Source organism: Cornus florida, unplaced genomic scaffold, assembly GCF_030987335.1.
Source record: "Cornus florida cultivar Cherokee Brave unplaced genomic scaffold, ASM3098733v1 CherokeeBrave_3.0.0_Hap2_Chr02, whole genome shotgun sequence".
Lineage (NCBI taxonomy): Eukaryota > Viridiplantae > Streptophyta > Magnoliopsida > Cornales > Cornaceae > Cornus > Cornus florida.
Window position 1 is genome coordinate 109,041,408 of NW_026775572.1, and position 7,335 is coordinate 109,048,742.

The 7,335-nt window shown below is 36.5% G+C and overlaps 1 pseudogene; it reads right to left on the minus strand.

Moving 5' to 3' along the window:
- Positions 1–6,301: 6,301 nt before the first annotated feature.
- On the minus strand, positions 6,302–6,400 carry LOC132297735 (small nucleolar RNA R71; annotated as a pseudogene).
- Positions 6,401–7,335: the final 935 nt, after the last annotated feature.

Genomic DNA, 7,335 nt, shown 5'->3' on the forward strand with positions numbered 1-7,335 from the left:
GGACAAAGCCAAGACCTAAACGGTTATTCCGGGCATTAACCCGCTGGGAATACCACCCTAGTGCGCACTATAAAATAGGGAGAACTCATACCTCCCGTACTAGAGCCAAACTCTAGCCATGTCTTAGTAACAAATGTCCCAAGTGACTCCAAAATAAATAAGTTAACAACTTATATACGAAATATATATAAAGCACGAAACTATAATCTATGCACAAGTAGGTTAAAACCACACATTACATGCTCTAAATTCACAACTACTATAGGATGACAATGTCGAATCTTCAGAGTGCGATTCGTTACACGCTATAACAACATCCCATGTTAAATCTTTAGTGTGCGATTCGTTACACTCTATAACAATATATTTCAACATTAAAAACATAACTCATAAATCCATTACAAGTCTAAAATCATGCTTTAAACATACAACCAATGTCAACACATGATTAAATCAGTAATGCAATAGAAATGGAAATTAATTACATAACCTAATTAATTTCTTTAAGTTTCAAATCCCAATCAATGATTCCTAATTAACACATGCTATACAACATAACTTGATCATCACATATATCAATTCAAAAATTTAATTAGGCCACTGAAACAATAAAAATGAAATTTAATTAAATCATGATAAGCAAATCCCTAATTTCTAAAACAACATCAAATGGTCCCAAATTAACATATGTTAGTACACAAGTCCTAGGTATACCAATATCAAGTTAAAAACTTAATTAAGCCAATGGAACCTTTAAATAGATTTTAATTAACCCTTTTAATTTAAAATCTCTAGATTTTCATACTCATCCAAATGCTTTCAAATTAAAGTATGTTAAACAAAATGCCAAGACTCAATTTAAAAGCATATTACAAGTTAATTTCATGTAAGGTACGTCCATGAGAATTAAACTTTCACCAAAGATAATTATTAAATAAAAAGTGCAATTCTTATTCAAATAATTCTAATTTAATATATGTTAACAAACATATTAAAGCCAAACTTTCGAGCTTACCACAATTTAATTCTAAGTTATATATCATCATGAGAATTAAATCTTAACCATAGAAATTAATTAAATTAAATTCTAGGACTTAAACCAAATCATGCATGCAAGTTATAAAACTTCTAAAATCATCAATACAACATGAATATAAACCTAAGACACCCCCTACCTTAATTTGAGATGAAAATCTCAAAAGCCACCAAAATGAAACCGCTCCGAATTCGATGATACTTCGAGGTTTTATCGGGGACAACATGGTGAACAAGAACCCCAAGGAAGCCCCATCAACATCATAACTTAACTTTAAACCCGAACTCAAGAAATGGCCAAAACAAGATTCCAATCGATGGAATCGAAGGCCTCACCAAGATGAACATAAAACACTAAGGCACTACGGCGTCTCACTAAGGAGAAGAAGCTCAAAAGAGGAGAGAAAGGTAGGCAGCCATGGCTGCCATGGAATCCGGCCAAGAAAGGGGGGAGAGAGAGTGAAATCTGATTTTTCAATTAAAGACCCCCTATTTATAGAAAAACTCAAAATATGCCCCGAACGGGCCCCGCCGAGTCTGGAAAAGTGAAATTTGAGCAGACGCACTCAAACAGAAAAACTCTGTGAATGAAAAAGAACCAAAATGAGAAAATATGAATAACGGAAGAAACGACGTCAAAAACTGAGTCCCGAGCAGAAAGATATGCCCCAAACAAGTTCGGCGGCAACCGGTGCCAAAAACCCTGAAACTAAAGAAAAACAACCATAAGGGAATTCTAAGGATATACGACTTGACGAAAAGTGAAAACGAATCCCGTACAAGGATCTAGGCTCAAAATAAGGTATTTAGCAATAACTTTCATTAATTACATAATGGCCCCTCTAAAAAGTGAAAACTGCACAACTGGCCCAAAATGAAAATATCTTCCAAAAATATTTTCTTAAAAACCCCTGAAATAAAATATCTTCAAAAGATATTTATGAAAAACACCACATAAAAAGAAACGATTTCTGAAAAACTGTGCATCTATGCCCCTATAGACACCGGAAGCAACCAGAGTACTTTTCTGCAAAAGTAAAGATACGTATTTCGTGGGAACCACTTAGAATGAAGATACGTGAAGTCAAAAACCAACTTTAAACACAAAAAGTGAGGTTATACCAACAAAGTGACAAATGGGGAAAAGACAAAATAGTGAAAAGGACAAAAAGTAAATAGTATCGAAAAAATGAAAATGTGGAAATGACGCGGTCCTCAAAGGAAGTTGTCAATCCAGAGAAAAGAGTCTCAAAAATCATTCCAGAGCACTCGAGAAGACACTAAGTGACGAGAAACTGAACTCAGAAAAATAAAGATCAACGGACAAAAAATATTCGTGAAATTCTGAGAAAAAGGAAAAGAAGGAAAATGACAGGGTCATTACACGTCCTATAGTGTGTATTTATACATATATGGACTATTTAACTATTGTTGAGTTGTCTAGGATGTACATGCATATCGGGTCTCTATTTCGATTGTAGTAGAGTAGAACTTGCTCATGGGCCTGACCCACTCCTATTTTTCAGGTGTTCGTCAGTTCCAGGCTTAGAGCTTGTTCGTGCTGAGCAGAGACAGTCACTCACTCTTCTGATTGCGTAGAATTTTCCTTCATGGTTTAGCTTTGGTTTTTATTTAAATTATTTACTTTCAGTTGGGATTTTATTAGGGGTCCACTAGGTGGATTCCTGAGTTGTATCAAATATTGGAGATTTTGGATTTAGTGGATTATTTAATTATTATGTTGAGCATTTGTTATTTAAATTCTTTCAGCCTTTATTATTTATTTCTTAATTCTTTTTATAATCCTATTTGTTTAAATATTAGTTGTTTGGTATCCCTCAGATCTATGCTCGGACTTGATCACCCATGGCTCTAGAATCGAGGGGTATCGCAGTTGGTATCAGCGCACTCCAGGTTCAAGTGTCTCTAGGGTTATTTTGTAATAAGACTTCCGCATAGCATATTCTCTTGTTTAGAGCTTAAGTTTAGGATTCATTGTATTCTTTTATCGTTCATTTAAATCGTACTGATGTATGTCTTTCTGTGTTAACGGAATGGTTAACATTAGAACCAGATGCAACAATAAGCAGCAAATAGAAGCGGCACGTAGGCAGCAAGATCTCCTACAACGTCATCTAATGGAGGAAAAGTAGCAGTTGCCTAGGTTTCAGGACAATGGTGGTCAGTTGTGATGAGCGCTGAAAAGTGTGCATTTAAACCCCTCAAACTTAGGTATTCTAGGAACTTTATTTATCTTACTTTCCCGTTTTAGACTAATTTTGTGTTATTGCCCTTTTTAGGTGCTTATCCCCAAAATAAGCTAATTCAGCCAAATAAGAGCTTAAAAGAAGCTAACTCAAGCTGGATGGAAGAAAGGAGCAAAGTGGAAGCAGATTGAAGCAAAATGTGGAAATTAGCATGTTCGATTGATCTCAAGAATACTTTGATCGATTGAAAGTTCATCGATCTAGACTCTCCAAGATGGATCCAAGCCCTATTGTACTTATCCAAAGATCCCACAAAGTTTGATTGATCCAACAATTCTTAGATCGATCGAAAAGATTCCATCTTATCCTGTTGTACCACCTTACCTACCACTTTTGTCTCTTTCCCCAAAATATCTCAGATCTGTCCTTATCCAAAAAGGCGCCGCCATGGGAGGATCAATCCAGCTAAAGTTTGATACATCTCTACCATGTTCGATCGATCACAGCACAGGTTCGATTGATCGAACCCTCTCAAATGCGAAAAAAATATATTTCCAATTCATTAAAAGTTGTCTCAGTGTGCAATCATTGGAGGAGCCCTTGTGTACGAGCCTAGATCGTTAGGTGTGACATTTGAGCTACATATATAAGGAATATGAGCCACTTTTACATAGAATAGTTTTAGAATAGTTTTTGATAGTCTTAGATATACTTTTTGGAGAGAGACAATTCTTAGGGAGGAAGAAAAGAGAAGAGGAGGCTAGAGACACATTCTTGAGAGGTTTTCCATCTTCCTCAAGAAGGAGAGCACTTCTACCATGGAGATATCCCTTGAGGGTTGGAGGGCACCATTCATGAGTGGCTAGACTTCTTCTTGGGGCTAGAGTTAGCCCTAAGCATGCTTTCTTTACCTTGATTTATGTATTTTTGAGGCGATTTGTGTTGTAATACATGTTTTGACATGTTTATATACATAGATCTTGTTTATTCAATGATTTGTGTGGTTTAATTCTTCTAATTGATCATTTCATTCTATCCATATGTCTATGTATGCTAGGATAGATGTTCATTTGTTTATCTTTATCTCTTATGTTGTTGATGCATGTCTATGTGTGTTGATCGATAGATCTAAAGATTGTCAAAACATAGTGCTTAATAGAATGCTCTTGTAGTTTATTTGATGGTTCATACTCATTTCTTGATGGATTGTGCCTCTCCCTTAGTCTAATTAGTTTAATTTCCATGTCATTAGCTTAGATGTAGTGTAACTACCTTAGTTGTTAAATGGGAGGACAATCTATGCTTGTTGTTTGATGTTCCATACTTATGAATGCAAGTAGTATATTTATCTAATTATGTAATGTGTTTGGATTGTGAGCTTAAAGAATGATTAATGACTTAGTTTGATGTATTGTACTATTCATTGTGTTGTTTAGACAATATATACTTAATTAGTCATCCATGATTGTTAAAACAACCACACACACTCACTAATGTTGCAACATATGTTCTCCCCCTCATTAATTGTGAATTGAGTGTATGGAAAAGTGATGCTTAGTGGTGATCTCTAAGTCCCAAGACCTCTCTCTCTTGTTTTCTCTATCCCTTAATTACTTGTTTTACATTGAGTTTGCTTAATCTTAATCATAGTTTAATCAACCAAACAACCTACCTTTGATCACTCGACCTACTAACCCTAAGCATTGTTTCCATTACTTGTAGCCCTCTAATCCCTTGGGACGATCCCTACTTACTCTTGCTACATTAGTAGTAGTGGTAGTAGTAGTTTTTATAAATTTAAACTTGACCCAAAAAGGCTTTTCTTGGACCTACATTCACTACATTAATTTAGCGTATAGGAATACGCCTCGACACCGACAAATTTTGGCGTTGTTGCCGAGGATTGAATTGGCAACGCCGTGTTTTGGAAATAATTAGGGATTAATACTCTTTTGATCGTGTCTTTACTTTATTTTTATTTTTGGTTACTTATTGTGTTTGTTCTTATTTGGCTAGGTGAATTGAGCAAGGAGGTTAAGCAAAGGAGAATTCAAAGCAAGGAGCTAAGCTAAGCACAAAAAGGACTAAAAATCTAAAAAATGCAAAGCATAGCAAAGTTTGGAAGTTGAAAATGAATTGAAGTTGCTTAAGGACCCTTTATGAGATCTTTTTAACTCAAGCTCTAGTTAAATCGTGAGCCCGCGTGGAGGCAATTTACTTTTCTTTGCATGTTGTTTAAGCATGGGAGCATGGGATCATTGTATGCGGAGATTTTTTGATTGAATTGTTGCGGTGGCGAAGTGATTGTTACTTGCTTGTTATTTGCTTTGCTAGTGTATGCATGGTCGTAGGTCATTGAATTCTACTCTTGTCCCTCCTAATTTGCATCTTGAATCGGTTGTTCGTAATCCTAGGGGGAGAGGTAGTTCTCATCACTCCATTTTGAATGACAGGGAGGATTTGAATGACAACCATGTGGAGGACCTTGGTCACATAGACCAGCAAGGCAACCTCCACCCTAATGTGCATCATGAAAATGTTCAAGTACCATTAGGTATGCCTAGACCATTCATTCACCCACAACAACAAGGCTAAGTTCCATTGGGAATGCCTCGGCTAATATTTGCTCCATAACCTCCCATGGTTCAAGCTAATCAAGGTATTCGTGTAGCACCACCAATTGTGAATCCTCCCATTGCATTAAGAGACCATTATGTGCCTAATGAATATAATGCACCCACTCGCATTCAATTGCCTCCATTTAGAGCACATCACTATGAAATTAAACCACAAACTATTCAAATGCTTCCAAACTATCATGGACTTCCTAGTGAAGAACCTTATAAGCATTTGGATGAGTTTCTTGAAGTGTGTTCCACCGTGAAATACACGGACATGCAGGAGGAAGTTTTAAGACTTAAACTTTTTCCTTTCACCCTTAAAGACAAGGCAAAATATTGGTTCAACAATCTTAGGCCTTTTTCGATAACTTCTTGGGTGAAAATGCAACAAGAGTTCTTGAAAAAGTACTATCCGGTTTCTAAAACCAATGCCATGAGAACTTCAATTAGAGAATTTTCTCAAGGGGATGGGGAAATGTTTCATGAGGCATGGGAAAGATTTAATGATCTGCTTAAAAAATGCCCTCATCATGACATACCTAAGTGGCAATTAGTTCAATATTTCTTTAAAAGTTTACCGGATAATCACAAGGGTATGGTTGATGCATCTATGGGTGGTTCTTATCTTGACAAGCATGAAAATGATGTGTGGCAATTGTATGGAAGTATGAGTGAAAATTCCATGCATAGGTCCATATCTTCTAAAAATGGTAGAAACCTAGGTGGAAGGAAGAATGTCGGCTTGTATCAAGTTGACAACTCCGATGACATAGCCGCCGAGATGAATTCCTTGTCTCAAAGGTTTGATCAATTTTTAATCAACCAAAATTCGGCGAATCAAGTATCTTTCTCCCCTACGCATATTCATCATCGTGCATCTAATAAGTCTTGCATGACTTGTTCAAGTGTCTTGCATTCTACTTCCAATTGTCCCCATAGACATGTGCAAAGTGAGCCCCATGAGCAAGTCAATGCTACATTTGTTAATCAATGGAATAATCTCTATGGCACTCATTACAATTCAAGTTAGAGGAACCATCCAAACTTTTCTTAGAAAAGCCAAGGGGAAGGCTCAAACCCTCCCCAAGGTGGTTTTCAAGGGAAGTATGTTCCCCTACCAATGCAAGGCCAAGGTTCCCAAGGTTTTAAATCATCATCATTTCAATCACATGGCAATAAATTTTATAATTCTCATTTCCCTAATCAACTATCATATTCTCAAGGAAATTTTAGGAGTCCCGCCTTTGAAGAGAAAGTTTTGACCACTCTAGGCACTCTAGAGGCGAACACTCAATTGCTTCATTCTTATTCTCAATCCATTGCTAAGCTAGAAACCCAAGTAGGGAAAATAGCTAGTACCTTAAATGCTAGAGAGAAGGGGAAGATGCCTTTGAATGCCCTACCAAAGCAATAATGTGTTATGGAGACTCATTCCTCATCAGAAGGGAACACAATTGAGCATGTCAATGCGA